At 64.7% G+C, this 14,124-nt stretch overlaps 1 protein-coding gene across 6 annotated transcripts in view; it reads right to left on the reverse strand.

Annotated features, from left to right (window-relative positions):
- Window positions 1–14,124, reverse strand: part of SEPTIN9 (septin 9) — a 131,368-nt gene that overhangs the window by 42,674 nt on the left and 74,570 nt on the right. Inside the window, exon 1 of one of the 6 annotated variants that reach the window (XM_070059975.1) lies at window positions 4,660–4,730. The exons of the other annotated variants lie outside the window; for them this stretch is intronic. The gene's annotated coding sequence lies outside the window, so the exon portion shown is untranslated. Of the gene's footprint in view, window positions 1–4,659; window positions 4,731–14,124 lie in introns of those variants that run through there. 6 annotated transcript variants of the gene reach the window in all.

The raw sequence follows: 14,124 nt of genomic DNA on the forward strand, positions 1-14,124 counted from the left end.
AAACGGCAGGAGTCTGGGTACCACGCACACCTCACAGCCACCCCGGGCATGGCACAGCAGGGCCGCCTTGGCTGGCCAGGGAGCAGAGTGAGGCAGCCCTAAGAGCCAGGGAGGGACCTCCCATAACAGAAGGAACCACATGAGCAGCCGGCGGTGGGGACGAGGCTGTGTGCTCTGGGAGCAGCCAGGGCAGGGGGCTGCACACCAGAGGCCGGATGGGAGGAGCAGCACCTGCTGCAGGACCCTAAGAGCCGCCTCACCAGCAGGTGCCCAGGACACGGTGCAGCTGGGTGTGGCCTGAACCGATTCTTTGTTGGGAAGCTGCCCGGCAGGGCTGGCTTTGCACGTTCCAGCTCCACTTCCGCTCCAGCTCCCTGCTGACGCACCTGGGAGAGCAGTGGGAGGTGCTGCACCCACCCAGGAGACCCAGACGGAGTTCCAGACTCCCGGCTTCCGCCTGGCCCAGGGCCAGCTGTGGTGGGCATTTGGGGAGCGCACCAGCAGGTGGCAGTGTGCTCCCCCGATGGCCTGCCCGCTCGCGCTCTAATAAAAAAGCATTAATTCATTGTAAAAGATGCCTGGGCTCCCAGGCCCCCCTGCGCCTTCACATGGCCACGGACAGTGTTCCTGGGCTGGTGCCAGCTCTGCAGACAACGGCCCACGCAGAGGGACAGGGCGTGGGACCCAGGACCCGATGTGGAAACAGCGTCTGCAGGCTCCCGAGTGTGTGTGAACGGGGCGCTCCTGGGGCCCAGGCAGCGGGGTGGGTGCAGCTCCTGCGGTGGCGAGGCCGGAGGCCCATGTGGCGCCGTCTGGGAAGGCGTCCCTGCCCCCACACCGGGTGCTCCTGGGACCAGCACCCTCTGCCCACCCAGACTCACAGCTGGGTCACACCAGCCTGGCTCCTCGGCCGTGCACACGTCCCAGCCCTGGTCTCCTGAGCCTCACGCCCATTTCCCAGAGCCCAGCTCTGTCCAGGGCCAGGCGGCCAGCGTCGGACACGGCCGGGCCATGTGGCGCCCAGCTCCAGCCTCATGTGGCTTTGCTCCACGAAGGTAAATGTCTGTGCATGAGGCAGGGGGCTTCCTCTTCGGAGCCCCCCACGCACGTGCAGAGCCCTGAGGTGGGGGCAGGAAGGCTGTGCTTTTCCAGGGTGGCCAAGTCAGAGGCAGTGGCTGGGACTCGGGCTGAGCCTCCGCTCACCAGTGCAGACACAGCCCCACCGGGGTGCATGGGGCCAGCCGAGGCCCCCCACGGATGCACAGTGCGCCCCCAGATGGCAGCCACCGCAGCCACAGGGTCACATCCGCCCTGGGACTCGGGAGCCGCAGGCAGGAGAGGCCTCCCAGCAAGGCTCAGAAGCTTCCGGGGGCCACCGCCCCGGCTTCCTGCACCCCTGAGAGGCCGCCGCGTGCTGCACGCCCGACCTCCCACAGCTGGGCCCATCTTCCCAGGCCCGGCTCACTGGTGCGGGGCAGGGCGCCAGGAACAGCCCAGGGGTAGGGGTCGGAGCGAGCGCTCACCCTGGTGGCGTGGCCGCTTTGCAGTGGCGGGAGCTGGACGTCCGCTGGGGTCCCTCATTGTCACCCAGCTCTGGGCAGGCCCTCGCTACCCCGGCCAGAGTCCACGTGAGCAGGGGTCTGGGTCCCCAGGGCTCCCAGGTCCAGAGGCCGAGTGTGCACGAGCCGGGGTGCTCAGTGCCGGGGCTCCCGGGCAACGCTTCTCATCACACGCCCCCCAAAACCTCTTACGTGAGGACGACACGCTTCAGCCCATTTGACAGACAAAGCAACTGAGTCACAGAGACAGAGCGAGCTGGACTCTGCCCCTGTGCTCCTGGAGCCCCTCCCCCACCACCCAGCTGGCACCGACACCAAACAGCTCCAGGCTCCCAGGCTGGCCGGCCCCTTCCAGCTGTGGCCCAGGTCCAGTCCCCGCACCTCTCTGTGCCTGGGCCCCTTCTTCTCTGCGGTGTCCACAGCAACCGGTGCCTAAGTTTTCGAGCCGCATCCTAAGCTCACTGGTGAGTGAAGCGCTCAGAGGGGCCGGGAGTGGCCACGCCCACTCAGCTCTCAGAGTCGGGGAGAGGGAGCCAAGGGCAGGCGCCCAGGCCCGGGGCCTCCAGATGACCTCACGGCTGGCACCTGCTCGGCCAGCACACGCTTGGAGTTTCCGGTTCTTTCCTCCCCTCCCCCTGACCTCCCCGGCCGCCTTCTTACTCACTCTCTCCTTCCATTCCCCCTCAAAAACAAATTGAGGCCAAATGTGTCAGCGGGCTCCCTGGACGCTCCCCCTGCAGCGGGGACGCGAGGGGGCGGGCAGGCTGCCGGGAAGGCTTGGGCGCGCTCGGCGCATGCCACGTGGTCTCGGCGCTGACGGGCAACGGGCAGCCCCTGCTCCCACCCCCAAAAGGGGACACCGCCTCCATCATTTAGGGGCGACATTTCCGGTGACAAATCCCCTCCGAAGGTCAGAGAGCAGGGGTGGGGTCGCCACCAGATTCCAGAACACTCTGCATGGCTCAGTGTCACGGGGCACCGCGTGTGTCTGTCTCCCACCGACAGCTGGCGCAGGGTGGTCCCAGGCACGCTCACAGGGGTGCATGGTCCTGACCAGGCTCCCGGGGGACAGGGGGGAGCTGGGGGCAGCGGGCAGCTCACTACCCGGCTTCTGGGGCTGCCTTTGGTGGCGCTGGAGGCTGCTGGCCTCGGGCTGTCCAAGACCTGGCTCCAGAACGCTGGCCGCAGGGACCCAGTCCCTATCCAGGGTGACCACCGGCCTGGCTCCCTGAGCAAGCGGAGGCCCTGGGCTTAGGAAAGCAGGTCCCCAGGGTCCCCCGGCCCCTCTCTCTCTCTCCCCAACCTCAACTCCTCGGGCCTGGCCCCCAGAGACTGGAAATGGGCAGCGCTGACCGCCGCCCTCCCTAGAAGCCACGCCCCTCCATCACTCCCGGCCTGGCTGAGCTGCCTGGCTCCAAGGTAGGGGGAGGACCCCAACTGCACCCGAGGCTCCTGCTGATGTCCACAGCGACAGGCCATGGCCACGGGCCCAGGACACAGCCCGAGGTCTCCACTGAGACGTGAGCATGGAGCCGCCCACCCCTGAGGGCAGGGGCTCACCTGTGCTGGGCTGCACCTGGAAAGCGTGGGCAAGCTGGGGCCACCCCTCCCCCACCGCGTAGCACCCAGACAGGCCCCCCTGCCTCATCCACAGGCGGCGCGTAGCACCCAAACAGCCCCGTGCGCCTGGCTCGGTAGGAACAGCCGACAGAACTGCAGTGGTCCAGGCACCCTGGCCTCGTTCCAGCAACTCCGCAGGCTAGGGCAGTGCGGCCCGACTTCCCACGCAGGCAGAGGAGCCCCCAGCCCGAGACCCCTCCCCCACACACTCACAGCGCGGTCTGGGACGCGCAGTTCCCTCTTCCAAAGCAGAGAGGCAGGCAACAGTCGGGGTCTCCAGTCTACATCCCCTTCCCACCAAGACCCCACCCCCAGCCCAAACACTTCCTGTCTCCTGGGGGGGAGGGGGAAGGCAGGAGAGGAGGAGGAAGGCAGGGAAGGATGAGACAGAGGGGCTGGGCTGCTCCCACCGCCCCCACCACCAGCAGCTGGGGGGGAGGGGCCTCTCCTTTCTAACCTCTGCTTTGTCTCGGGAGCCCTGCAGACAAAGAACCAAAGGGACCATCCTGCACACTCCCAGAGGCTCTGGGAGGGGCCCAGCAGGGGGCCGTGCTGTCACCCACTACCACCGAGGGCAGCCCAGGAGCCAGACTCCCCCGGGTTCCCATCCAGACACAGCTGGGGGGCCTCAGGGGTGTGGCTGGGGGCCTTGATTTCCTAGTCTGGAAAATGGGCAGGCAGGAGGCAAGGGGGAGGCTGGTGTTGTCCTCAAGGGGGTGTGGCTAACACCGGTGGGGGGGTATACCTGCGGGGACCAGGAAGGAAGGGGAGGTGCCTGTGGCAGGAGGTGGCTGCAGGCATGTGGGGAGGGATGCCAGGCAAGGCCTCGGGAGGGGGAGGGCAGGCCACAGGGATGTCCACTCACGGGAGGACGTGGCCCCTGGCACTGAGGCTCAGTCTCCCCGGAGTCACCCAGCGCTGGCCTCACCTGTCCCAAGGCTGGAAGGCACGGGGGTGGGGGCTGTTTCCCATCGGGGGACCCGTGGAGAGCAGTGGCAACAAGAACGAGGAAGCAAGGACCGGGCCCCAGAGCCTGGCCCTCCCATGCTCTGTCCAGAGTGCCCAGCAAGGGGCAGCCCCGCCCCGGGCAAAGCCAGGGCCCACCGTGCAGCTGGACCGACGGCCTGGCCCTCCCTGAGACACAGGGCTGCTGTGAGGGGCCAGGCGGGAACGCTGGGCTGCTCTGTGGCCCAGGACCAGGTGGGCTCCAAGGAAGCATCCCCCCCACGGACACCACACCTCCCTCCCTCCCTCCCTCCCTCCCTCCCTCCCTCCCTCCCTCCCTCTCTCCCTCTCTCTCTCACACACACACACACACACACACTCAAACACAGGCCTGGGGGAGGGGCCGAGGACACAGCCGGCACCAAGGACCCCCTCCCTCCTCCCCTCCCCGGCCCTGGCTCCTCCCTCACTGCATCCTCCCCCAGCCCGGCCCACACCGGAAACCCAGGCTCCCAGCGCCAGTGTGGTGTCTCACCTCCTGGACGCTCAGCCTGCCGCCTGGAGTGCAGGTGGGCAGCGGCGCGGTGGCTCCTGGGCCTGGCCTCAGCCCCTGTAACCCGAGCCGAGCGGTGACAGGGCCCTGCTGCCTCACCATCCCTTCCCAGCAGGCCCCAGGGCAGCATTAGTCAGCGGCTTGGTGGGCAGGGCGCCAGACGGAAGGGCTGGGGTGGGGGGGCTCTTCCGGAGAGACCCCTTCTCTTCTTCCTTCCTGGGGGGTGTGGGCAGGGGTCTGCACGAGGTCGCCGGCCCCTGCTGCTGACCGTGAGCAGGAAGCTGGGTCTGCATGGGCAGCCCCCCCAGGGGGGAGGGGCACAGGAAAACCCGGCCCAGCCCAAGCCCCTCTGTTCAAACAGCAGCCCCTCTGTGCTCCACAGGGACCCCCAGGGTCTCCTGACCCTGCCTGCCAGGAACGAGACAGGCAGATGACAGGAAGTGGGCCTGGGGATGGTGACAGGGCTCCCGGGCCGGTCCTCCCAGCTGTGGCCTCCACGGTCAGCTTTCCACAGGCCTCGCCGAGCCCAGACTCGCCCCACGCACCGGCTCTCTCGGGCCGGCCCAGAAGCAGAGGCTCAAGTGATCACGGGCAGTGACCCCAAGAAGGGTCTTTTCCACGCTCTGGCGTGGCCTCTGGGGACCTCAGAGGGGCCCCCTCGGCGGTCCATCAAAGCCAAGCTGGAGGCCAGCGGCTCCACAGCCGGGTCAGGAGGCCACGCGGGCAGGCAGGGGACGGGCCAGGGCCGGCCCCAGCTCAGAGCCGCAGGAGGCCGAAGTGCAGCCGGACGCCACAGGCGGCACGGGAAGCCGCCTCTCCCGCCTGCCGAGGGGCCCCGCCGCCCCGGGCCAGGGTCTGGCCCCGCTCCCGCCCCCTCCCGCCCGCCCGCACCAAGGGCTCCCGGCCTTGAGGCCCATGGCACAGAAGTCCACAGTAGCAAACCTGGCAGCTGTTAAACAGCCCTGTGCGCCTGGCTCGGTAGGAACAGCCGACAGAACCGCAGTGGTCCAGGCACCCTGGCCTCGTTCCAGCAACTCCACAGGCTAGGGCAGTGCGGCCCGACTTCCCACGCAGGCAGGGGAGCCCCAATCCCACCTCCACACCAGTGCCGGCTCGTAACCCCCAAGGCGAGGGCCGGCGCGGTCTCCGTTGCACAGTTGAGCAAACTGAGACATCACACACCCACGGCGCGTGTGGCCGAAGCTGGCCCCCGCGGTGCACCTGGGCACCCACGGCTGGGGTCCCCCGTCTTAGCCTGGTCTTTGGGGCAGGGCAGGACTGGAAGAGACTTCCACTAGGACTCCCACAGGGAGACAGGAACCCAAGTGGAAGGCCTGCCACCTGGCCAGCAGGGGGCGCTCTTGGGGCTGCTCTCCACCCACTGGGGAGCCGCAAGGTTGGGTGGGGCTGCCCTGGAGCCACGAGCCCACTCCTTGTGCTTTAAGGGGAGCAGAATTGGAGGGTCTCGCTGTCCCCAGCCCGCCACGACTGGCTTGGCTCCCAGCGCCTCCACCCTGCCCACAGCTGGCACTGCCATGGCCACCACACTGCTGCTCAGAGGGGACCTTGGAGCCCCCTTCACTCCTCCTGCTCCCTGTGGATTCCCGGTGTCCGGTGCCGTGCCCTCCCCGTCACACGCCACTCGGACGGGCGGTGCCCCGATGCAGTGCCAAACGTGAGCAGCAGATTCCCAGGCCACACGGGGCACCTGCTGCCTCCTCCTGCAGGTGCAGCCCACCCCACCTCTTGGGGCCTGAACGCGCAGCAGGTTTGGACCCTGAAACCAGAGGCAGCACCAGGGCCAGGCAGGTGCAGGGCTGGGGCCAGTCTCTTATCCACATGCAGACGTTTGCTCACCGTCCTGGCCAGAACTCCTGCTGCTGGAACGGGGCCTGGCACAGCTCTCCACACGTCTTGAATAAACACCCCTGGCACGGAGGCCTTTCCAGAGAACCCTGAGCCGAGGCTCTGCTCACACAGGGCTGCTGGCTCCGCCCAGCAGCAACCGAAGCCCGGCCTCTGCCCACCTGGGGCCCATACGCCCAGCCCACGTGCCAGGCCGGCCAGCCTCACACGGCAGGTCATGGCGACTGGAATGGGGGATGACCAGTGCCTTCTGGTTTGTGTTTAAATCAAACTTAAATTTTTAAAAAAGATTTACTTATTCATCTGAAAGTCAGAGTTACAGAGAAAGAGAGAGACAGACAGAGGTCTTCCATCTGCTGGGTCACTCCTCTGATGGTCACAACGGAAGCCGGAACAGACGTCAGCCCACACCACAGGCATGAGGTTCCAGACAGCACACCTGACCCCAACACTGCCACACCCCCACCACTGCCACAGCCGCAGCACCCCCCACGAATCACCACGCCCCATACCACCACACCCAGGCATCATCTCACACACACACACACACACACACACACACACCTCTGCATAGCCACACCCCCTCCACCAGGCCAGTGCATGGCCACGCCCCACCCACCCCACCCCCACAAGGCCACGCCCCCATGCTGTCATACCCAGGCATTGCCACGCCCCCATACCACCACACCCAGACATCGTCTCTCTCTCTCACACACACACACACACACACACACCACTGTCATGGCCCCCCCATCATGAATCACCACTCTCCCATACCACCACGCCCAGGCATTGTCTCATACACACACACACCCCCACCACTGCTATAACCCACCCCCACATGGCCACGCCCCCATGCTGTCATGCCCGGCATCGCCACGCCCCCACAATGCCACACCCCAGACACCACGCGGCACATGCGCACTCACCCTGCACACGCAGTCACCCCGCAGCCCCGGCCACGCCCACTCGTGGCTGTCTGCACAGACTCCGGATCCCAGCTCATGGAAACCGATCGCACAGGCGGCGGCTGGGCGGGCAGAGCTCTGCCTCACCCGGGGCACAGGCTGAGAACCGGACGATGCCAGTGCCAACGCTCCCTCCAGAACAGCACACCTGGATGAAGCGCAGGGCGCACTCCTGCGAGAGGATGCAGGCACCAGCCGGCACACAGGTGTGGGCGTTCGGCACCGCGCCTGGGACACTGCTTGGAGCCCAGCACCTCCTCCCAGAGCCCCTGGCCTCAGGCCCCAGTTCCTGCGGACCTGCACCCGGGGGCCAGGAGGTGACGGCTCCAATGCGTGGGTCCCCGAGTCCTGCCCGCAACATGGCCCAGGTCCAGCTGTTGCAGGGCCCATCCCACGGCCACGAATATATGTGGGAGGGTGTTCACCACGCCTCTTGCATCACCCACCCTCATGAGCAAGTGCTCCAGAGTGGCAGGGCCAATGCCCGCCCTGACCCAGCTTGGAGACAGACGTTCTGGACACACGGCACGGTGCAGGTGGCTTAACCCTCCCCCACCAAGGGGCAGATCACAGAGTTTTCGTTGTTGCGGAATATTTGCACAGACTTTACCCACTGAGCATCCCTCGTCCGAAAATCCATCAGATTTCAGATTTCACACTAGGGACGCTCAACCTGGACACAGGAAAAATGAAAAGCCAGCTGCAGAAACCCGGACTCTTCAGCACAGACCCTAAATGACGACACAAGCAAAACACCCCCGGCTGTCCACACTCCGTGGGGGAGTGGGAGTGACAGGCCAGCTTCTCCAGTGTCACGTGGTCTTCACCTTCTGTTGTCTCACAGTGACCAGGGGCTCCTGGCTTCTACCTGGCCCAGCCCCACAAGTTGCGTCCATTCCGGGAGTAACCTGGCTGATGGGATATCCCTCCACTCTGTCTGTCTGTCCCCCTCTCTATAACTCTGCCTTTCAAATAAATAAATGTTTTTTAAAAATTGACTGAGGGCCGGTGCTGTGGCGTGGAGGGTAAGGCTGCCGCCTGCAGTGCCTGCATCCCATATGGGCGCCGGTTCGAGTCCTAGCTGCTCCTCTTCCTGCCTGGGAAGGCAGTAGAAGATGGCCCAAGTGCTTGGGCCCCAGGACCCGAGTGGGAGACCAGGAAGAAGCTCCTGGCTCCTGGCTCTGGATTGGTGGCAGCTTTGAACGTTGCAACCATCTGGGGAGTGAACCAGTGGATGGAAGACCTCTCTCTCTGCCTCTGTCTCTCTATGACTCTGACTTTCAAATAAATAAATACATCATTTCTGTAAATTGAGACACACAATTTTTAAAAAATGACCGGACATTGTCCCAGCATCCTCTGCCTTTTCCGTGGAACCTCTGTGGCCACTTGGCAGCAGGGGGATGGAACGGGGTCTTCAAGGCCCCTTCTGGTTCCAAGTTGTGGGCTGGGCCAGCCAGAAGGAGGAGGGTCTTCCCCAAGCTTGACCCGGGCGTGGTGTAAGTGGCCATGTGACCTCGGACAAGTCACCTCCCCTCTCTGGCCTGCACTGGACGAGACCAGGGAGCACCACGCTGTGGTCCTCAGAGCCCTGGGGTCCAGGAGGTGCTCCCAGCAGCAGCAGTGGGCAGGGGCGGGGGTGGCCAAGGTGGGGGCTCAGCTGTGCTCCTCCACCAGAGCAACTCTTAAAAAAAAAAGTCACTCGTTTTGAAAGTCACTCAGAGAGAGAGAGAGAGAGAGAGAGAGGAGATCTTCCATCCACGGTTCACTCCCCAGAGGGCTGTAACACCCAGCAGCAGGCCAGGCCAAAGCCAGGCACCTGGAGCTTCCTCTGGGTCTCCCACGCGAGTACAGGGGCCCAAGCACTTGGGCCATCCTCTGCTGCTTTCCCAGGCACATTAGCAGCAAGCTGGATTGCAAGTGGAGCAGCCGGGACTCGAACCAGCGCCCAGGGTTGCCAGCGTCACAGGTGGCTTTAACCACTAAGCCACAGTGCCGGCCCCCAGAGCAACTCAGCTTTCATCCACAGCTCTGTTCGGGGTTCAAAGTGAACTGGGACCTGGGGGGCCGCCTGCCGGGCTCACCACAAGCCCAAAGCTCTCAGCTGTGCAGCCACAGGGGGCACATGGGGCCGGGGGAACACGTGGCATCCCGAGGGCCGCCTGCCTCCATGCTCCTGCAGAGCTGAGCGTGCCCTCTGTCCAGCGGCCTGGCCACACCCCCCGGCAGTGGACACACAGACCATTGCTCCGTCAGCCCCGTCTGCCTCACCCAGTGCCGTGTGTCCAGGCCTGGCCCACAAAGCCACGGTGGGTGGAGCCACGTCCAGCCTTGGGCAGCTGCAGCCCCGCGGCTCTATTTAAGGTAGTCCGCAGCTGCTCCCGCATTCCGGCCATCCTCCCTCCCTCGCTGGTCTTGGCAGACAGCTGGGCTGCTGGTGGCCCGGGGAGAAGCTCTTTGTCCTGGGCCCAAAACACTGGTCTCGCTGCCCTCCACCCTGGAGGATCCCACATGGTCTGGCCACCCCTCCTCGAGGTCCTCCCGTCCCCCACACACACCCTGGTGCCGGCGGGGGGGGACCTCCTGCCGTGGACTTGGGCAGCTCCAGGGAGGCTCAGAGGAGGAGCGTGTCTGATCTCAGATTGGGAGACAGGCCTGATTCCAACGTAAGAGCAAGATCGGGCCGTGGAGGCAGTGGGAGGGGCCCAGGCAGGCGCCGCCCGGGGGGGGCAGCCAGTGGGAGGCCCCCCACAGAAGAGAACCCTGCGAGGGAAGGGCCTGGAGCAGCACCTGGGGCTGTCCTCTGCTCCCTCATCAGACACCAGCCTGGTCCCGCCGGCGCCCGCCCCGTGCCAGGGATGACCGGGTAGACGAGCGGCAAACCCCACCGGGAGTGGCCCCCACAGTGTGGACGTCCTGTACATCAGGATGGGGGCCTCCACCATGGGGCCTTCCCCCTCAACGCACGGCAGCCCCCCCCCCATTCCACTCCCATCCCCACCCAGAGTTTCTGGAACACTCCTTCCTGCCAGCGTGGGCCTGGCACGTCCCCTCCATGGGCCCAGCTCCCCAGCAGCCCTCCCCCTGCCTCTGCCTGGGTCCCCAGGGAGCCACCAACGTGGACTAACACCACCCCCCTTGCACCTGCGGCCTCTCCCGTCCCCAGCCCTGGACCCGGGGCCTGGCACAGACCTCCCGGGCAAGAGCCATGCCACCCACCAGGGCTTGGGGCCCAACCCCCTCAGCCTCCACCTGCATCCGAAAGGACTTCCAGAACATTCTCAGGCAGCAGAAACGTTGCTGAGCCCCTCACTGAGTCTGCCCACTGTGCCGCAGGGAGGAACTGACACCCCCCTGCAGGGCCCGGACCCCAGAGCGCTGACCACTCCCCCCTCAGCTCCCTGGGAGACTGAGCTGGGAGGGGCCGGGGGCCGGCTCAGAGCAGGGGCTGGGACCCAGCCCAGAACTCGGCCGGGCTCCAGGGAGCACCCAGTGTGGCTCGTGCCCGCCTTATAAGGCAGCCTCGGGGAAACTTGGACGGTGGTGCCGTGCAGCTGGAGGAGGTGGCTCCCGGAGACCTGAGCCAGCAGCCCGCCTCGCAGGCTGGCTTCTGGGTGCTCCAGCCCAGCCCCTCTCCAAGTCACCCACGTAGGAGGCAAAGGCAAGAAAAGAACACAGGGAGAGGAGGCGAGGCTCCCCTCCCGGGAATCCGAGAGGACCAGGGAGGACCCCAAGGACCCTTCCAGGAGAAGACTGGCGAGGGCGCTGAGCCCAGGAACCCAGCACAGGGCTCTGGGTCCCCATTCTTCCCAAAATGCTGACAGCTTGCCAGGCACTCTGCATAAGCAACCTGGCCCACACGCGGACGACAGGGTGACGACATCAACCTGTGGTTCAGACACCTGGTGCCTCTGGGGTGAAGGTGCCCGGGGAAGCACCGGCTCGGTCGCTGGGGGCGTGCCGGCGGAGCCACCAAAGACCCAGCTCCACCTCCTCCGCAAGGCCTTCTGTGACATTCTCCCAGGTCACTGGCTGGCTGTGTGAGGGGATTCCTCACAGGGCGGACAGCAGCCCCGCCCTCCGGAGCCCAGAGTGAGGTGGCGGGGGAGGGGTATGAGCAGTCTCTGAAGAATGCAACTATGTAGCAAAATGTTGCTCCGTGTCTAATTGCGGCCCTTCTGCAACTTAAGGGATCTGTATCCTTGTAACCTGAAAAAGCCTAGTAGAGCAAACAAGGTTCCAGCGGCACAGATAATTTAACCCAGCCAAACAGGAGGTGGCTCACAGGAGGATGCAACACCTCCCGGGAGTCAGGGGATGCTGGGCTTCCAGGAAGGCACTAAGCAATGCTGTGAAGATGGCCAGGGCGGGGGCAGGAGGTCAGGGCAGAGGGGCTGTGGGGAAAGACGCCGGCGATCAAGAGAACACAGAGCAAGGGCAGAGGGGTGTGGGGCTGGGTGGGGCTGTGACCTCAGCAGGGCTGGGCTCTAGGGGGTCAGCCCAGGAGCAGCAGCTCAGCTGGGGCCCCGGGAGAGCCTGCGTGGCACCCACAGCCCTGCGGTAGAGACAAGCCACAGCCCACACACCCTCTGGGAGGGAGAAGCCCAGGGGCTGGGCGGCGGAGCCGAGGGCGGTGTGATCTGACCCCAGGGGGACCTCAGGAGCAAGAGTCGAGGTGACCACAGAGAGAGATGCTCCTGCGTGTCCCCTGGCACTGCCTCCCTGAGCGGAAGTCCCATGCCCATCCCCTAGGGCCAGGGCCACCTCCAGTGACCCCCGGCCCCTGGATTCAGCCGAGTGTGAACACCGTGTCCCACGGAGGTCCTGGACCCACAGAAGAGCAAACCGCTCTGCAAACTGCCCACACCTGCGTCCTGATGCCATCGTGGTACCAGACCCCCGACCTGCTGAGGCAGACATGAGCGGGAGGGGACGTAGGCACCACATCCAGCAAATAAGGGGAGCGATGCTCTCCACGCCCCACCCCCTCCAGTCCCCAGCCCCCGATTCCGCTGACCACTGGAAACTCTCAGCCACAAAGGAAGAGAGAAGTGCACCGCATGCTATTCACGAAAGCCAGAGGGTGGAGCAGCCCAAGCGTCCGTCCGTCAACGAGGAGTGGACTGACAACGAGTCTTCTCTCCCCGGAACAGAGGAAGGGGATCCCGGCACCTGCCGCGACACGGCCAGACTTGAGCACCCTGCATTTGCTCAGCGCCAGGAGCTAATCAGACAAGGACGCACGCCGCGGGATTCCACTTAAACCAAGTCCCCAGAGGGGCCCAGCTCACGGAGACAGAAAGTGGGGGCAGGCTGTGGGGCGAGGAGGGAGAGGGAAGTGGGAACCGTGGGGCCAGAGCTTCAGGGCGGGTGGGAGAGTTTCAGAGACGGATGCTGGTGATGGTTGCACAACCACGTGAATGTTTGTAATACCACTCAGCTGCACACTTAAAAATTCCTAAAAAGGGAAGTGGGGCTTTAGCCCAGCGCCTACGATGCCTGCAGCCCACGGTGCCTTCATTCAACGGCTGCCTCCGGCCGCTGCCAGCGCACACCCCGGGAGGCAGCAGGTGACGGCTCGAGCGACTGGGCCCCTCCACGTGGGAGACCTGGATGGAGGCTCAGACCTCATGGGTGTTCAGAGAATGAACCAGCGGATGGGAGCTCGCTCTCTGTCTCTGCCTCTCAAAATGTTATTAAATGGCCAAAATGGTCTATTTTATGGTAGGTATATTTCATCACAATTAAAAAAAATAAAACAGTAAATAACAACTCTGATTGTGATGCTGCCATCTCATATGAGACTGCTGGTTCGAGTCCCGGCTGCTCCACTTCCTATCCCGCTCCCTGCTATGGCCTGGGAAAGCAGTGGAAGATGGCCCAAGCGCCTGGGCCCCTGCACCCATGTGGGAGACCCAGATGGAGTTCCTGGCTCCTGGCTCCACTGTGGCTATTTGGGGAGTGAACCAGCGGCTGGAAGATTTCTCTCTTTCTCTCCCCCTCTCTCTGTCCCTCTGCCTTTCAAATCAATACATACATCATCTTAAAAAAAAAAAAAAAAAAAAAAAAAAAAAAGGATGTTCTTATTTGTTCAACTCAGAAAGTACTTCTAAGTCCCCTGCCCATAATTGAGACCCAGTTTTCGGGGGACCCAGGCTGGACCTTAGGGCCCACGGAGCAGCACCCCTGCTCGGTGGAGGGAGGGAGGCCAGCTCTGCAGGCTGCAGCGTCCCACGGGGATGACCCAGGCCCCTTGGCGGGTGCTCCCGGTGAGAATCCTAGTGCTCCTGCTCTGGTCCCAGCCTCCCCTCCAGGGTGGTGGTGACGGGGGGGGGGGGTATGAGAGAGAGGGAGGAGGGGGAGGAGGAAGAGGAAGAGGAGGAGCCTCAACGAAACAACTCAGGAGTGGCATAGGCCCCTCCCAGGCAGCCCCCAGCGTGGGCAAGCCGGTCTGCCCAAGGCCTCTCCCCACCCCCTACAAGCCAGCCGGGTTCTTGTACCACTCCTGGTTCCCCGAGCCAGGCCCTCGACATCCCACACCGAAGAGGTCCTGCCGGAGCCACGCTGACCAGCAAAGGGGCCCCTGCACCCCAAGATCCTTTGCCAAGGCTCA

This window comes from Oryctolagus cuniculus, chromosome 17, assembly GCF_964237555.1.
Source record: "Oryctolagus cuniculus chromosome 17, mOryCun1.1, whole genome shotgun sequence".
Taxonomy (NCBI): Eukaryota; Metazoa; Chordata; class Mammalia; order Lagomorpha; family Leporidae; genus Oryctolagus; species Oryctolagus cuniculus.